General features: G+C 35.9%; 1 protein-coding gene across 6 annotated transcripts in view; it reads right to left on the reverse strand.

The window, feature by feature from the left end:
- The window catches only part of LOC112047239 (protocadherin-like wing polarity protein stan), a 227,333-nt gene that overhangs the window by 63,637 nt on the left and 145,457 nt on the right, over nt 1-18,239 (reverse strand). The gene's annotated exons all lie outside the window — the stretch shown is intronic.

Here is an 18,239-nt window from a genome sequence, read left to right on the forward strand (position 1 = left end):
AGGGTGGTAACTATCCACGGCCGAAGCCTCCCACCAGCCAGACCTGGACAAATTAAGAAAATCTCAATCTGCCCAGCCGGGGATCGAACCCAGGCACTCCGTCTTGTAAATCCACCACGCATACCACTGCGCCACGGAGGCCGTCAAAAAGTACGTAACGTAAAACGTAGTTATAAGGTAACACACATTATAAAAAATAACATACACGAGAACCTCCTCCTTTTTTGAAGACTGTTAATAATAGTACTTTCTAGTATAAATCATCAACGGACGGACATGTCAAAACTGCGAAACTATAAAGGGTTCCTTGTTGACTAACCTTGAAAAGGTAATATTGAGGAAGCCATTGAGCATCTGGAATTTCTGATTTGTAAATTTTACTTAGGTTACAAAATTTTGCCAAAATTAACAGTATGATTGATACCAAAATTTTGTCAGACGTAAAATTGTCCTACACAGCACTAATAAAGGCGAGAGTTCACAAGAAGTTACTACAAAGAACGAAAGATTTTGACAATAATTAATGATGCGGCGAGCATAATGTCTTGCAGAATAAACAGAAATGAAGATTGGAAGTAATTACTTATTGGTGCTTCTAACAAGATTATATCGAAACTCCGCTACAGAAACTTAGCGAAAGTTTGAATATTATATTTTGATAGGTAGTGTGAGTTGTTATAGTCCATTGGATATGACCTCTGCCTTCGATTTGGAGTGCTTAGATTCGAATTCTGGGGTGTGTATTTTATACCATTTGTTCCAAATGCTGAAGGAAAAACACCGTGAAGTAACCTGCTTACCTGAGAATGTTCTTAATTCTCTACGAGTGTGAAGTCTGCCAATTTGCGTTGGGCCAGCGCATAGCGTTGGACTATAGTCTGGCAAGTTCGTTGATGACACTCCCATGATATGCGGGCGACGGGGGAGAAAGACTGCGCGGGTGTGAAATCGTGCGTGCGGGGAAGTGAGGTGCATCAGTCGTGGGTTTTTCATTCATCGCTACACGCCCACCAGCCCGCAAGGACCATAGGGAGTGTTACGAACAAAGTTGCCAAGCTATAATAGCCTAACCCTCATACTGAGAGGAGAGTCGTGTTCAACAGTGAGCTGTGGTGAAATGGGTTGCTAGCTCACCAAGCCGCATTGAAGCAGAAGGAGATGGAAATTACAAATCTCTTTTCCAATATGGAGTAGGACAGTCCAATGGGCCATTAAAAGTATTTTGATAAATTGATGACTCTAAAACCAACAAATATTTATTGATGCAAACTAAGCCTAATATAAGAGAGCCGTAAAGACCAGTGGATTGTGACCTCTGCCTCTGATTTCGGAGGGTGCTGTGAGTCCGAACCCGGTCCGGGGCGTGCACCTCCAACTTTTCAGTTGAGTGCATTTTTAGAAATTAAATATTTCGTGTCTCAAACGGTGAAGGAAAAACATTGTGAGGAAACCTGCATACCAGATAATTTTCTTAACTCTCTGCGTGTGTGGAGTCTGTCAATCCGCATTAGGCCAGCGTGGTAGACTATTGGCCTAACCCCTCTCATTCTGAGAGTCTCCTCTCAGAATGAGAGGGGTAGAGATCAAAAGCCTAATATTGTATGACTAGAACTGCAAACGCCAAAATCTGACGCTTTTAGTTGGATGCATGACGCAGCCTTGAATGCACAGTGTGAACAAGGCTTACGTTACGTGTCTGTACTGTAATTACTAACACTGGTTCTATTACATCCACGTCAAAGCCCTAAATCGCCCTACAGCTATATAATTATCATTCTTGGTTTTGAAATTTGAAATTATCTTGTCCTACTATTATTATATAAATTACGGCCATTTATTTATGGTAACACTTAAGCTGAATTTTTATTTGTCGTCATTGGTAAATTTGGAGGTCTGTGAAACTATTATAATCATCATTAGCAACCCATATTCGGCTCACTTTTGGGCACGAGTCTCTTCTCAGAATGAGAGGGGTTAAGCTAATAGTCCAAAACGGATTGACAGATTTCACACACGTAGAGAATTAAGAAAATTCTCAGGTATGCAGGTTTTCCTTACGATATTTTTCCTTCACCGTTTAAGACACGTAATATTTAATTTCTTAAAATGCACATAACTGAAAAGTTGGAGGTCCTTGCCCCGTACCGGATTCAAAAAAAATACGACCTCCGAATCGAAGTCACATCTACTGGGCTCTTATAGTACGTTTTCTGAATTATTATATTTTTGCAACATATTTCATTTTACTTTAGCCGGTAATCCTTATTTATTTCGAATATTTTTTTCTAACGCAAAAGTTATCGGTACAAAGCGGTGACGCCATGTACTAACCGACTAAAAAAAAATAGCACATTAGAAAACGACTTTTTCATAGAGACAATGTACTGCTTTTAAAAGTTAATTCAATGTTTTTATAAACAATCGTATTGTATTTTCGCGTCGCAATCAACAATAGTAAGAGCAAACATTGGCATAGAATAGTAAACTAGAAAACGAATCTCTAGACCCCAGCCATTACCTACGTGCTCAATTCACTACATAAATCCTACAAAATCGAAATCAATCCTTCCCACGACGTAGGAAATAAGCAAGTAAATCACGCTCCGTGACAAACGAGTTCTAAATTTCCTCTCCCATTTGTGGGATACTATTCGTCAAGCTTACGCGAACGATCTAAGCCGACTCGAATTGAACTAATATCACATCGCCACGCACCCACCCTGCGACAAGCAATACGGTGAGAAGACTTAATAGCATAAAATTGAAAATTTTAAAAACCCCTGGAGGTCATGAAATTATTAATTTCACTTTCGATCAAGTCATCAAAATCGTTTCTGTGCGCTCTCCCACTCAAGTATATTTGCACACATTCGGTTGTTCTTCCCCACTTTCAACCCCCAGAACTTTAAAACGGCTCAACCGATTTTCATCAAACATGTCTAAGCGCGCGCATAAGTCACCTTTCATACAAAAAAAAACTAAATAGTAATCGCTTCATCCATTCAGGAGCTACGGTGCGACAGATAGACTGACAGACACGTCAAACTTATAGCACCCCTCTTCTCTTTTTTTCGGGGGTTAAAAATAGATCACGTTCAGTCTGTAAAATCAATGAATATTATACTCTAATAGTTAACTATAAATTGTGGTATTTAACTATTGCCTAAAGCATTTACGCGCCTAACATCAAAACCTGAGTGGCAGATCAATGTCCTTGTGATAATTTGAATAGGTTTATTTATTTATACATTTTATCTGTATACAAAACAAGGAAACAAACAAATAAGAAAGAAAACGAAATACAAAAAGGCGGTCTTATCTGTTTGCATCTGGTGGTTTATGTTCTTATTTGGACTCAATAGGTTACGTTGTGACTTGGATCTTGTTCTCTATTTATTAATCTGTTTAATGTATCTGGATATACACATATACATCAGAATATAATAACCCCTCACCAACCAATATTTTAAATATGTATTTTGCTAGTTTTTACCAACCTTACAACAATATTAACTGAAATTTCATCCGTAGTTTTGTAATAGAAGAATACTTTGGTACTTTAAACAAACATCGAAAATACGATGTCGGTTTATCCTTGGAATTTAAGACCCGGTGGTCGTATTCTTTGATAGAGGGCAGGGTTGTTATATCTCCCCCTTGAATTATCAGATTTCTCTGAGCCCCGTGCGTATGCAGTGACAGATTGCGTTAAGAGTTGCCATAATTTAGAAATACTGCCACGATTTGGGTACAGAAGGGGTTGAATTGAATTTTCTGGAGAATCTTTTTTGAGAGATAAATGAAATTCAACTTTAAAGAGTGTTTTAAGTAACATACGAATAGCCATGTTGAAGACATGACCAATATTTCTCTTCCCCCTGCAAATAATCAAAAATAGATTTCTCGACCGCTTTTAAGAGAGTCCAACATCGTAATTCCTACGTGGATGAGGAGTTTCACTTGAAATTTAAGGTTTGGTTTGAATACTCTGTCGTGGAGTCATTAAGATTTGCATTGATAACCGTATGTGATTAGATACCGTTAGAAAGAGCAATTACCATTGGATTTCCATCAGTTAAAATGAAGATAAACAAGCTCAAAATAAACGAGGCATAAAAGATAGATAAAGTGTGTATTAGGAACGGCGTATCAATCATCAGCTATCACAATCCTGAAATCTAAACGGCACCACGACGCCGGTGGCGACGAATCGATAGGACACGCTTTCGTTGAACTTTGCAAATTACTAAAACTTTACAATAGTAATGGGTTCAGAAAATTACCTAGACAGTTACCTACCTACCAGCCAAGTACTTGTATTAAAACTGATGGATGCTTTCATCATCATCATCATATCAGCCGATGGACGTCCACTGCGGGACATATGTCTTTTGTAGGGACTTCCAAACATCACGATACTGCATCCAGCGAATCCTTGCGACTCGCTTGATGTCGTCAGTCCACCTGGTGGGGGGTCGGCCAACACTGCGCTTACTAGTGCGGGGCCGCCATTCCAGCACTTTGGGACCCCAACGTCCATCGGCTCTTCGAACTATGTGCCCCGCCCATTGCCACTTCAGCTTCGCAACTCGTTGAGCTATGTCGGTGACTTTGGTTCTTCTGCAGATCTCCTCATTTCTGATTCGATCACGCAGAGATACTCCTAACATAGCTCGTTCCATCGCCCGCTGTGTGACTCTGAGCCTTCTTATGAGGCCCACTTATATTGTAATCTAGTTCTTTTATTCATTAAATTTAAGTCTATAATTTGACAGTATACAGATGTACAAGATAGTATCAGAAATGTGTGAATACGAGATCGCGTTGTTAATACATACAATAAACATAATAATCATATTACAAATACAGTAGTATGGGTTTTACAAATGGTCATGCAAATGGACTCTATTAAAACAATTTACCGGTAATGTTTACAATCAAAACGTGGATTTCATTTGAAACCGGTCCTTACATTAAGCAAAAGCAAACACTAAAGTATGGTTACAAGTAGTTTATTTCAACGAGAACGAAATAAAAACGTAAAAAAGCTCGTTGAGCCGGCATCGGCAGTGGAAATTCAAATAATTATAATATCAAGCGGGCATACCGTTTTAATCGCCACCGACAGTTCGGTTTTACGAGCTTTTGACGGCTTTATTTGTGCAAGGCTTTTACGATGTCGCGACACTGGTAATATTCTAAAAGCTCGGGAACGATCTGTACTAAATTAATTAATACCAGTTCCAATTCCTACTAGCAAAGATATGCCGCCATGCATATGCATTTGTTTGATGAACCTTTAGTATTCTTTTTATTTTTATTCCATTATTAGAGGTAGGTATGGGTAGAATAAATCTGTACCTGTTACAAGTTAACCAGCTTCCATTTTAGACTGCATCGTCAATAACAACAGGTGAGATCTCACTCAAGTTCTCAGTCATTGAATAAATAACTTAACTGACTTCTCATGTTATAGTGATGTGTGTGCAGTGGCATGCACAAGGTTTTTAACTGGATATGAAATATAAGTAAAAATTGGAAAATTCGTTTTCCAATTATGTATTCTGTGGTCCAACATAGGTTTGTATTGAGTCCTTACAGTTACAGACAGTGTTTTATTGCATCTATAAAGTGCACGCCACTGATTATATTAGTGTGATATTAGTCCTGATGACTAGGTATACAGCCAAAGCTGGAGGTTTAACTTACTAACTAGTACAATACTAGTATAAGCAAAGATGGAAACGACTCAAGAATGTCGTGTTCACAATATGAATAGCTGTGGAATTTCATTAGCTGAGAGGATAGTCTATGACATTCGCAAATAACGTGGCTAAAAAAATAATCTAAATTATAATTTCTAGTGAATATAATCTAAATTCTAGTGGTAAGAGAATTTTCAGAATCGGTTCAGTAGATCCAGATTACCCCCTAAAATACCACAAACTTTACCTCTTTACAATATTAGTATAGATAAATTAAGGTAAGCTCTTATTAACTACGATCTCACCTGATGTTATCATGATGTGTGTGATATGATTGGTCAAGGCTTATAGTGTATAACCTAGTCATCACTAGGTTATACACTATAAGCCTTCATCATAGGCTTACCAAACTAACTAGTATAATTAAAGATGTAAATAGCACAGTGATGCTCGCAAGTATTATGTATAGCTGTGAAAGTCCATTAGTTATATGGAACATAAATAATGCCACATCTTTAAAATGTGAAACATTCCATGAGGGATCGAACCTATGACATATCTGCGTGAGTCCGGCGTTTTTACCGTGGAGTTATTGATACAAAGAGACAAACATTACACTTTACCACTCCGTACGAAAACACTTAAAAACAAAGGCTAAAGCTAGTTTACGCTAGAGCCTTACGAGAATGCCGAGCACCGGTCAATGACTCACCGTGAGGCGTGATGCCTCATACAGCCTTGGTAGTACTCAGACCAATTAACATAGACCTGCCTCGTTAGACGTTACCCCTCTGTCAAAAGTATATGATCACAATCTAACGTGTTTATACAAACAGCGTCTACAGAATCGATGTTTCATTGTCTTAAAATTACACATGTGTGTAATTACGATTTAAATTTATACTTGTGTGTAGTGTGATACACAGGGTATATATTTTGGTGTAAAATATTTTCGACTAACGGACGCCCGCGACTTCGTTCACGTGAAATTCGGGAACCATGGATTTTTCCGGGATGAAAGTAGCCTATGTTTTAATCCAGAGTAAAATCTATTTTTATTCCAAATTTTAGCCAAATCGCTTAGGTAGTAGCAGCGTTAAAGAGTAACAAACATCCATACAAACTTTCGCGTTTATAATATTAGTAGGATGTGTGAGTTTACCTCGTCCCCCTCAAAAAACGATAGACAATTTCGTTGGTTGAGTGCGATACAAGTTCAAAGGTAATTGGTCTGAGCGCTAGTACTACGTGAAGTGACGTAGGATGATTAACGGTGCTGATTTATCTCATTGCTCACGAGTTCTTGTGCACGTGGTGTCTGCGCCGAACATGACGCTCAGTTATTTGCTTGTTTAAGATTATAAACAGGCGGCTTTAATCTGTATAATCCATACATCAACATCTCCTTTACCTTGTTCTACTCAAGTGGGGTCGGCAATATATGTCAGTCTCTACCACTCGATTCTTTAATTATTCGTCAACTTGTTAGTAGAAGATCCGTATTAGAAACGACCTTCACCCATGGTGGGTGAAGGTCGTTTCTAAAACAGATCTTAGATTATGTCGTTTACTCCTTACACTTACGTAGGTACACTTAATATAATTAAATTGTCAGTGATTTCAAACAACTGTGTTTCTCAAGTGCAAGTGCAGTTTATATATGAAACTAAAACACAAACAAACTTTTAAATTTTTCATCTGTGTGTCTGTTTGTCCGGACTAATCTCATCAACAATGAAAAATGTGGAGTACCGAGAAAAAATATTCCATTCGAGAGCTTCCATTACCGGCTTTGTAATTTTAAATTGTTTATTAATTTAATTAAAAAATATAAGATCAAACTTTCCTTTACTAGATCAGCCTCTTTAGTTTTAACAAAACTTTACCGTAAATAGAACCCCAGACTTTTTTAAATTTAGAAGTACAACAGGATATGGCCGTCTTTAATTAAATCTGATTTTTATTCCAATACGTACCTACCTAACTAGGTATATCTATTTTATCTATGACCGAATATAGATATTTTCAATTATCAATGTATTTGCTTTGTTAGAATAGACTTTAGTTTTAATGAAACATTACCAATACTGCGGTAGACCGCGTTTAAACTAAAATTTAACTATTCAACAACAGTCGACACAAATAGCCAAAGGGACTGCGGTTGTCGCGTAACCTAAATACTAGCAATCGATACTGGGAAGACTGGGAAACTATTTCTAATGGACTTATTTTAAAATTCCCGCTAAATGTGCTTGCAGACTACCACAAACTGCAATAATACGAAACCGAAAAAAGTTGCTTAGCCGTAGTATTTCCTATAAGGTCATTTTCGTATGGGTCGATCGAGGTAAGTTGTCTTATTTGGTGAGTTGTTATGTTGTAGTTGGTAGTTCATGTAAGCATATACTTTGTAAAGCCTTTCCTGTATTTGTTCTCTCTCTGGTCTTATTGGTTTGCTAGAAATATATAAGTAAAACACCAAAATACTAGAGGACAATTAAGCTTCTCTAAAACATTATTGCAGTGTTATTATATATTTTAACTATATCGATTTTTTATAACTGAGGACATTATTACTGAGAACTACTGTATTGTGTTACGCTGCAGAATATAATATGTATGCGTATTTTGCTTATACAAAACGTTAACGCAAAGTTAACTTTAAACGCATTTCAGTAACGAAGAATGCACAATGTTGCTGATTTCCTGATTTCAATGTTTCCACTGTTTATGCGGTCTGCGGGTAGCGGCAACAATGTCAGTCTGCGATGAACTGGTCATAACAACATAGTCATCAGGCCGCAATCATAGGGCGGCGACCTGGCGGTCGATAGTCTACTTATGCTTTTATTTTGTAATGCATCGGTCATTTGCATATCATATGCGGTGTGCAAGTTTGCTACAGTGCCTGCCATTATTAATAACCCTACACTTTATTAATTAATTCTGAAGTCTGGGAAAATGTTTTAATAAGAGATCTGAATTCATCATTAGACTAATTAAAGTCCGACTGTAGAAGGTTTTTAGGGATTTGATCGACGCTGGTATTATTAGGTAGGCAGCCATCGGATATTATTTCATGATCTATTCTTATCTATACTAATATTATAAAGCTGAAGAGTTTGTTTGTTTAATTAAACGCGCTAATCTCAGGAACTACTGGTCCGATTTGAAAAATTCTTTTATCAATCAATCAATCAATCATTTTTATTTCGCCAGAATATGGTATATTTACATAGGTCTTATATTATATTTTAACACATATCCTGCCATAGTTGGCGTGCAAAAGTTAACAGATCTTACAAATTAATTTACAAATAACAAATTTACAAACAATAAAAATAAAACAAAGTTCGAATTAATTAATGTTAATATAAATGTCAATAAAAAATGTCAATATAAATGTCACTTTTATGGTCAATGTCCCTATTTAAGTTTTTCATTCATGTAATCATTGACGCTATAGTACAACTTTTTCATTAATAAATCAAATAATGTCTTCCTAAATTTATTTACAGCTAATTTTTTTATGTATTCAGGTAGGTGATTGAATAAAGTTACCGCCATGCAGTATATATTTTTGCTGGTAACTTTGTGCCTCTGCATAGGTATACATAGCTTGTATTTGTACCTGGTGTTCAAATTTTTTATTGATCTATAGCTTATAAATTGTTCTGGATTTTTTTTTACAGACATACACATTTCGAAAATATATAAGCTAGGTAGTGGCAATACTTTTAAAGATGTGAACAGGGGTCTGCAGCTGTGGAGCATATCCACACCGAAGAGTGCCCTGATACATTTCTTTTGTACTCTAAATGCTCTATCACAATCTACCGAGTTTCCCCAAAGTATCAGACCATATCTAAGCAGTGAAGACACATATCCATGGTAGGCCATCAGTGCGGCTTCGTGAGTAGTTGTTTGTTTGACACGTTTCAGAACATAAACAAACTTTTCTAGTTTACAACATACCCCATGGATGTGAGCTTTCCAGTTACAGAATTTGTCAATATTAATACCTAGAAATTTTGTTGATTCTATATTATTAATAACAATGTCATTATATTTGATATTAAGGTCAGTAGCAGTATTATTATATGTTTGAAAATGTATGTAATTAGTTTTATTTAAGTTGATTTGCAAGTTGTTGTCATTTAGCCAGTCTATTACTTTAGTCAATGAAATGTTAGCTTCTTTTTCAATGTCATGCTTGTTTTTACATTTAATGATCAATGTAGTATCGCCAGCAAATTGAATACAGTCATGAGATATCGCATCTGGCAAGTCATTAATATATATTGTAAACAATAGAGGTCCCAAAATTCTGCCTTGGGGAACTCCAAAAGCGTTATGTCTATATTTAGATAAAAATTGGCATCTTTTGTTCCCAACTGTCTTAGTAATCTCTACACATTGTTCCCGGTTTTTTTAGATAACTTTTAACCCAGTCAAGAGGTTTTCCTCGTATGCCGTACCTGTATAACTTTTCCAATAATAAACTGTGGGACACGAAATCAAAAGCCTTTGTCATGTCCAGAAATAATGCCAGGGGATATATTTTATTATTAAAACATTCTGTTACATTTTTTATTAAAGAAAAGCAAGCTAAAGTTGTCGAGCTATCTTTTCTAAAACCATATTGTGTATTTTTTAGTAAATTAAATGTGTTAAGATAATGATATACTTTGTTATTCATAACATTCTCAAATACTTTAGATAAAATTGGTATAAGTGTGATTGGTCTATAGTTCTCAAGCAATTGTTTATCACCTTTTTTAAATATGGGTTTCACAACAGATTTCTTTAATTTTGTTGGGAACATTCCTTGTTCGAATGATAGGTTCACTAAATAAGTAATCGGGTATGCTAGGACTAGTGCGCATTCTTTTAATACTGTAGTGTTAATCATATCGTAACCTACTGATTTTGTGTTTTTTAGTGATTTTATAATTTTTATTATATCTAATTCATTAATAGGTGTCAAATATAGACTCGTATTATGATTAGGTATCCTGACTACATTAGCGGAATCATTAATCGTATTTGTATTTTTGTTAGTCAAATTAATAAAATAATTATTAAAATGTTCACATAAAGAGTCAGGATCTGTCTGCACTTCTCCATCTACTAAGATTTCGTCAATTTCATGTTTCACGGTATCGTTTTGAAAAGAATTTTTTATAAGTTTCCAAGATGCTAGACACTGCTATTTGTGGATTTCTGGATATATTTGGTAGCTCCAATTTTTTGCGCTTGAAGCAGACATTTTTTTAGAATTTGTGTATATTTATGGTACTTCTTTTTATTTAGGTTTTTATTGGTAGATGTGTAAAGATATTTGAGGTACATCTTTCGTTTCACTATACATGCCCTTTTAAGTGCTTTGGTCATACAGCTATTTTTTAAAAGCTTTTGTTGTATTTTTACTCGAATAATTGGAAAACATAGATCGTAAAAAAGAGTTATTAAGTCATGGAATGTGTTAAACGCAACGTCTAAATTATTTTCAGCTAACATATCGCTATATGATAGTGCTGACATACATTCTTTAAATTTTTTTAAATTTTCTCGTGAAAAGTCCCTTCTATTTTCAAACCAAAACTTTGGCTTTGTCTTAATCTTGGGATCTTTAATAACGTCAACTGTTATAGTTTGTCCCGTTTCGTGATCCGACAACCCCAAATAATGTATATTTGCTTTAACATCAGAGAGATTACTCGCTATAAGATCTAGACAGGCATTGCGCCTTGTAGGTTTAAGAATATGATTATGTAGATTGTTATTATGTAAAATATCGATAAAGTCTTGCGTTATTGAGTTTTGTTTTAATATGTCGATATTCCAATCACCACAAAGAATATTTTTTTTATTACGTCTTCGCATTAGAGTTTCAAGAAGAGAGGATAGTTCATAAAGGAAATCATTTGCGTTGGATGAGGGTGTTCTATATATACAAATAATTATGATGTTATAGTCTAATATTTCTACCCCACAGCATTCAAATACGTACTGTTTGGAATTTTTTATCTCGAGTGTTTTATAGCACAAGTCTTTTTTTAACAGTTTTTTTAGTGTTAGTTAACCCATTTATTGAGGAAGGCTATAGGCTATATATTATCCCCCTACTCTTACGGGAACGGGAACCACTGGGGTGAAACTGTGCTGTGTCAGCTAGTCTATGCATAAATTATATAACAAGGTTCGTCTTTGTCTATTCGCTATAAATTTAAAAATTTTCATACCATTCTCACCAATAGATATAATTAATTCATGAGAAAGGCAGGTATGACTTCACGATCTGTAGCCTGTAGCACTACGTATTAACTTACGAATCAACGATGTACATTCGTTAATTATTATGTTTAGCAAGGTTTATAAATGTTTTAATTAAAAAAAAAAAGTATAATTACCTACTTTTAGAAATTACAGAAACACAATTTACGTAACAAGTAAAAAGTAGCGAATGTTATTCCGCCAATTACCTAATTTGAGCAAAACAATAATTTTGCATTTAATTAAAGAGAAACATGTTTTTCTTTGTCGACGTCCGCTTTGAGACAATGTGAAACGAGGCGTTAAATGACGAATATTTATCATTTTCGTTTGCTTTGCTGACTTCCAGCGTTTGAAGACGGTAGGAATTCTTTTAAGGAGTCTTCTGCATCTTGTCTATATTATATACCTACATTTTCATGCGGTGACAACCTCACCAATCATCTCACTAATGGACAGAGTGATTTATGAGGAAGGTTTAGGTAAGTATATAATTTCTTAATATTTTGTGAAAATCAGTTGAATGTGTCGAAAATAAACAAGCCGAATGGGAGCTTTCACGCAGACGAGCTTTTGTTTTTTGTGATGATTCTCTTAACTATTGGTCTATTTATTTACTGACATTTGGTTTCTACTGTTTATTAATTATGTATTTTGATAAACAATAGGCTACTCGCCTGCTGAACAAAACTAAGAAGATTTTTTGCATATAGGCAGTTTAGATGCCTAGAAACTCTAATCGCATTTTTATTTGTGAAAATAAATTCGTAATTGTAATATTTTTATAAAATAAAATAGTATTTTTATTAAGTCACCGCAAACGCCAATCATAAACTGTGACGTCATTCGCTACAAGGCATCGGTTTGTGATTGGCGCTTGCGGTGACGTGATATATCACATCACTGCAAACGCCAAACACGCTGTTACCTCTATGAATGACATATTGGATAGAAGCAGGCGTTACTTTGCGGAAGTTCATCATGATTATATAATGATTTATTTATTTTGCTATCATCCGCGAAAAGTCGACGAACCCATGCGACAACGTCACCCAGGTCCGACAAAATACTCTCCAAAATACTCTCTACGTACGTTTCACCCCGAAACCGGAGCATCCTCAGGAGATGTTGATCTTCGAGTAGACTTTTCGCGGATGATAGCAAAATAAATAAATCATTATATAATCTATGAATGACGTCACGTGCTAATGTGTTGGGTTTCGGCGGCAAAAATTTTATTTTTTTCATTTATATTAAATTTTTTACTGGTTATTATTTATGGGACAAAATAAAATATAACATATAATACTTCCATAATTCAGTTTAAACACTGTTTACAAAAGAGGTAAGTAGCCTATTGTCCTTCCTATTCGTATTATTTTAACAGAGGAATCCTTTTGATCCACCAGTCTCCCTTACTATAAGCTTTATTTGTACACTGTACTGCGAAGGAAGGCTTTACGGCCGGGAGTAAAAACTATAGGGGTTTTTACGGCTCTCGCTCGGCATACCTGTCCGTGTAGCTAGGCGTAACGGTAACACGTGTAGGCCAAGAGCTGGTGAACTGTAGAGTTTGGTATTTGTATCGGGTCGATTATCATCATCATTGTCAAACTATCCTAACCAGTTCTACAAACGTGCAGTTTTCTGTACAGTTTTATCGCGTTGGCGTTTGCGGGTTGGCGAACTTAGGTCGTTAACGTTAAATTCTTTAATTGCAACTATCAGATGTTATATGCTAATATAGACTGGCAAAGTATATACAGAGTACAGAATATATTTTTAGTAAATTTTGGTGCTTACTACGCATGTAGTAGCAAGGTGGTGTACTAGTTCGCATCAAGAAAATTATTGTGCAACATATTTACATACGTAGGATGCACCATGCTTTACTAGAAGCGAGCCAGTACCTACGCTTCCTGAGCGACATATCTACATACGTAGGATGCATTATTCTTGTACTTGACTCGTACAAGTATAAAACATGGTGCCGGCTACAAGCGTAATAATGTCTGTCTGTCTATTTTACGTATGCCGCTCCAGAATTTTTTTCTCAGTGTATGTAATATCGTAATGATCATATTGATCAGTACCGACGGCTTCTGAGGCACTGAGTACTTTGGGCTGAATTTTTTTCTTGAAAATTTATTAGAAGACATAAAAGCTTATTGTCACATACCCCGACCCAGGATTCGAACCTAGGACCTCGTGATCCAAAGTCACCTAGCTCATCATCATCATCATTAACAGTCGATGGACGTTCACTTTTGGACATAGGCCTCTTGCATGGACTTCCAAACTAAACGGTCTCAAGCCGTCAGCATCCAGCGGCACCCGGGAACATAAGTTAACCATTGGAAATGAAATACAAATGGTAGATATTAATGGTCCTATGGTATATCTTGTGGAATGGCAATCCCATACCATGAAGCTCCGAAAACCCTTACTATACGTGACATCAAACTGCTGAATAGCATCGAGCAGGTTAATAAGAGTTTTCAAGAAGTTGATATATATCGTCTCTAGCTTTTAGACTACAAGGTTCCTAGCAATTCCAATGTACAAGTATCGTCTGTCCTTCCAAGAATGTAATTTTATTTAAAACCAATTAAGATCGAGCAAAAAAGCTGACTCTGGTATGACACGAGAAAAAAACTTAGTACGGGCCTTACATGGCGGTCATCTCGGTAGGGTTTATTGTAACAGCCTCCTCATTGCTTCTTGGCTTTAAGTGCTCTTAATAATCGTTTGCATAAGTTTAATATTTAATTGCAAATAACCTTATAAGGACAGGAATTACGACAGTGCGGAACCAGTGATTAAAACTTATAACATTTTTATGTATACAATTAGCTTGTCTTAAATATAGCGTTTAAAATTACCTTTAGTTCTCCGTTGAGCAAATATGAAATCTGAGTAATTTCAGATGATTAAGGAGAATGCCCACCGCCCCGGGAACCCAGGTATACCCACGTTTAATAATATAATATGGAGATGATAATATGATATACTAACTGACGTCGCGCGGTTTCACCCGCGTGGTTCCTGTTTCCGTAGGAATACGGGGATAATAATTATCTTATAGGCTACCTCGATAAATGGGGTTATCTAACACTGAAAGAATTTTTCAAATCGGACCAGTAGTTTCTGAGATTAGCGCGTTCAACATACATACAGACAAACTCTTCAGCTTTATAATATTAGTATAGATTAGTTTGTCTTAAATTTTGCGTTCAAAAGTTTAATTTTACGAGTAGTTTTCTGTTGAGCAAATATGAAACCTGAGTAATTTCAGATGATTAAGGGATATGCCCACCGCCAAGGGAACCCTGGTATACCCACGTTTAATAATATAATATGGAGATGATAATATGATATACTAGCTGACGTCGCGCGGTTTCACCCGCGTGGTTCCTGTTTCTGTAGGAATGCGAGGATAATAATTAGCCTATTAGCCTTCCTCGATAAATGGGCTATCTAATACTGATAGAATTTTTCAAATCGGACCAGTAGTTTCTGAGATTAGCGCGTTCAACATACATACAGACAAACTCTTCAGCTTTATAATATTAGAATAGATTAGTTTGTATTAAATTTTCCGTTCAAAATTAATTTAACGAGTAGTTTTCCGTTGAGCAAATATGAAACCTGAGTAATTTCAGATGATTAAGGGGAATGTCCATCGGCCCCCGGAACCCAGGTGATAATATGATATATAAATAAGGATTTGGTTAAATACTTAATTGGCTTAATAAAAGTATGTTTCTTGAAGAAAAATAAGTCCTTCAGTACATAAATCCTACTAATTTTATAAACGCGAACGTTTGTATGCATGTATGTTTGTTACTCTTTAAAGCCGCTGCTACTGAAGCGATTCAGCTGAAATTAGGAATGGAAATAGATTTTGCTCTAGGTTAAAACAATGGCTACTTTTCATCCCGGAAAAATCCATGGTTCGTCGCGGACGTCCGCTAGTAACCTATATTTTAGAAATATTCTATTCAAATGACAAGCACATTTTAGAATTTTCGTTAAGACTGCCTTTAATATTCTGAGAACAAATTGTACGATTTGTAAATCGTTCACGGTCAATAATATCAAGTTTAACCGCAATAAAGACTTGATATTATAACACAGATGCAATCAAACAAAACACTTGTGTTGTGTGTATAACGAGCGGTACCACAAAGTCAACAAAAAATATAATTCCGTGGTCACGTTCAAAATAGAAGTCGTATTTGTTTTTTTTAAACAATGAATGAATGAGTATACAGGGTGATTCGGTCTTTAGTGCGGATATTTTTTTTCGTGGTTCTGTATCATTAATAGAATATAAATCTACAAACAGTTCGGTACATTTTATGTAATTTTTTTTTTATTTATGTCTCTAAAATAACAAAATAATGTACATATTATTACTAAACAAGATATATTCAGCTTAAAAGTGATCTGGTGACGTCCTTTAGGTATCAAACGAAAATAAAATAAACGCACAATAGGGTGACCCTAAAATTCTGTTCAAAAGTAAATAACTTTAGCTAACGATAATTTTGTTATTTTTGAGTTAAAAAAAAAAAGAAAAAATACGTGATCATTAAATTTTGTTTATGTACAAAATATAAAAATATCCGCACTAAAAAAATTTTCTTCCTGTATAGAGATAGTAAACTCAGTAAAAGATATTTCAAATTGAATTCGTATATCATAGTTAAGCACCTTCTTATTCCTTCGTTAGCGTTTATACAATAACCGCATCATCTTGAATATCGATTTTATAGTTCGAAAAGCCGATGGACGTTAGGGTAGCACTAGAAAACGCAGTGTTGGTAGACTCCCCACCAAGTGGACGGACGACATCAAGCGAGCAGGAATTCGCTGGATGCAGGCGGCTCAGGGATCTTGATGTTTGGAAGTACCTATACAAAAGGCCCAAGAGGCCCTGCAGTGGACGTCCATTGGCTAGTATGATGATAATGATGATGACCTTAACTTTTAAATATGACCAATATTTACATTACCCATTTCTCTCCAATTAGTCGGAAAAGACTGTGTTAGGAGTGGGTACGACAATAGACCGGCGATCAGATCGTACCTCCACCCCTCGGTGATGATTCCCTTTACCGTTTAGCTATTGAGGCTTTATACTTAGACGGTTAAAGATCTGGACTCTTTTTTTCAGGAAAAAAGTCTTTTGTATCCTTTACAAGTTAGCCCTTGACTACCATCTCACCTGATGGTAAGCGATAATGCAATCTAAGATGGAAGCGGGCTAACTTATTAGGAGTAGGACGAAAATCCACATCCTTTTCGATCTCTACACGACATCGTACCGGAACACTAAATCGCTTGGCGGTAGGGTGGTAGTGGGTAGAAAAATGCCTTCCTTAAATGACGTATTTCTGGCTATTGCAGGTTATATTAGTTACTTTGTAAATATACGAGTATAATCGCACTTCCGAAACTAAAGCAATGCTATAGCGATAATACATCACTACCGAGTCCCAGGACAATGCAGGCAAAAATACCCCTACACGTATAGGAGTTCCTCGCCGCCTAGACGCTCCAAAGCACTCAACGTCCCTCTTAATTAAGGGGGGCAATACTCAAATGCTGCAAGCGCGTCGAATAGCCCCATTCAGACACATGCCGTCTGCGACAAGATAACGAACCTCTCTCGACGGTTATTCCGCTTGTGTTCCTTTTTTTTTCACTTTTTATCTGTGTTTTCGCACAATAATTCCACTTGTGCGGCAAATTCTGCTTGATTAAACTGGGTGTGTGTACGCGTAGTCTGAATGTCGCTATCTATATTGTGAAAAAAGTAGATTGTTTTTTATTTGCGCTGCGGAGTACATTGTTAGTAGATAGGTAATCGTAAGCTAAGAGATTTTCTGTTGGTTTAGTTGAGGATACAATACTCGTATGTATGTAGGTTACAGTTAAATACATATCGGCTATTGCTGACTAGTTTCTGAATTCATCAGAAGCTTCGTGCAGTGGCATGTATACCAAACTGTTTATTTACTATAGAATGGGAACTGATAGGGTAGTTAACTCATATCAAATTTAATATAAACAATATTAATTTCGTATAGTACATGGAATAAGTTCCCGAAATATATCGATATTTATTGATAAAAGTAAAAGATTTCTTACCGTGACGTCATGAAACAGTTAAAATATAGGCCATTATGTCCGACAGCGTTTTGGCACGTTTTGTTAACAAAAATAATTAAAAATTAAAATTTTCATCACGTC

The sequence above is a fragment of the Bicyclus anynana genome, chromosome 7 (assembly GCF_947172395.1).
Source record: "Bicyclus anynana chromosome 7, ilBicAnyn1.1, whole genome shotgun sequence".
Taxonomy (NCBI): Eukaryota; Metazoa; Arthropoda; class Insecta; order Lepidoptera; family Nymphalidae; genus Bicyclus; species Bicyclus anynana.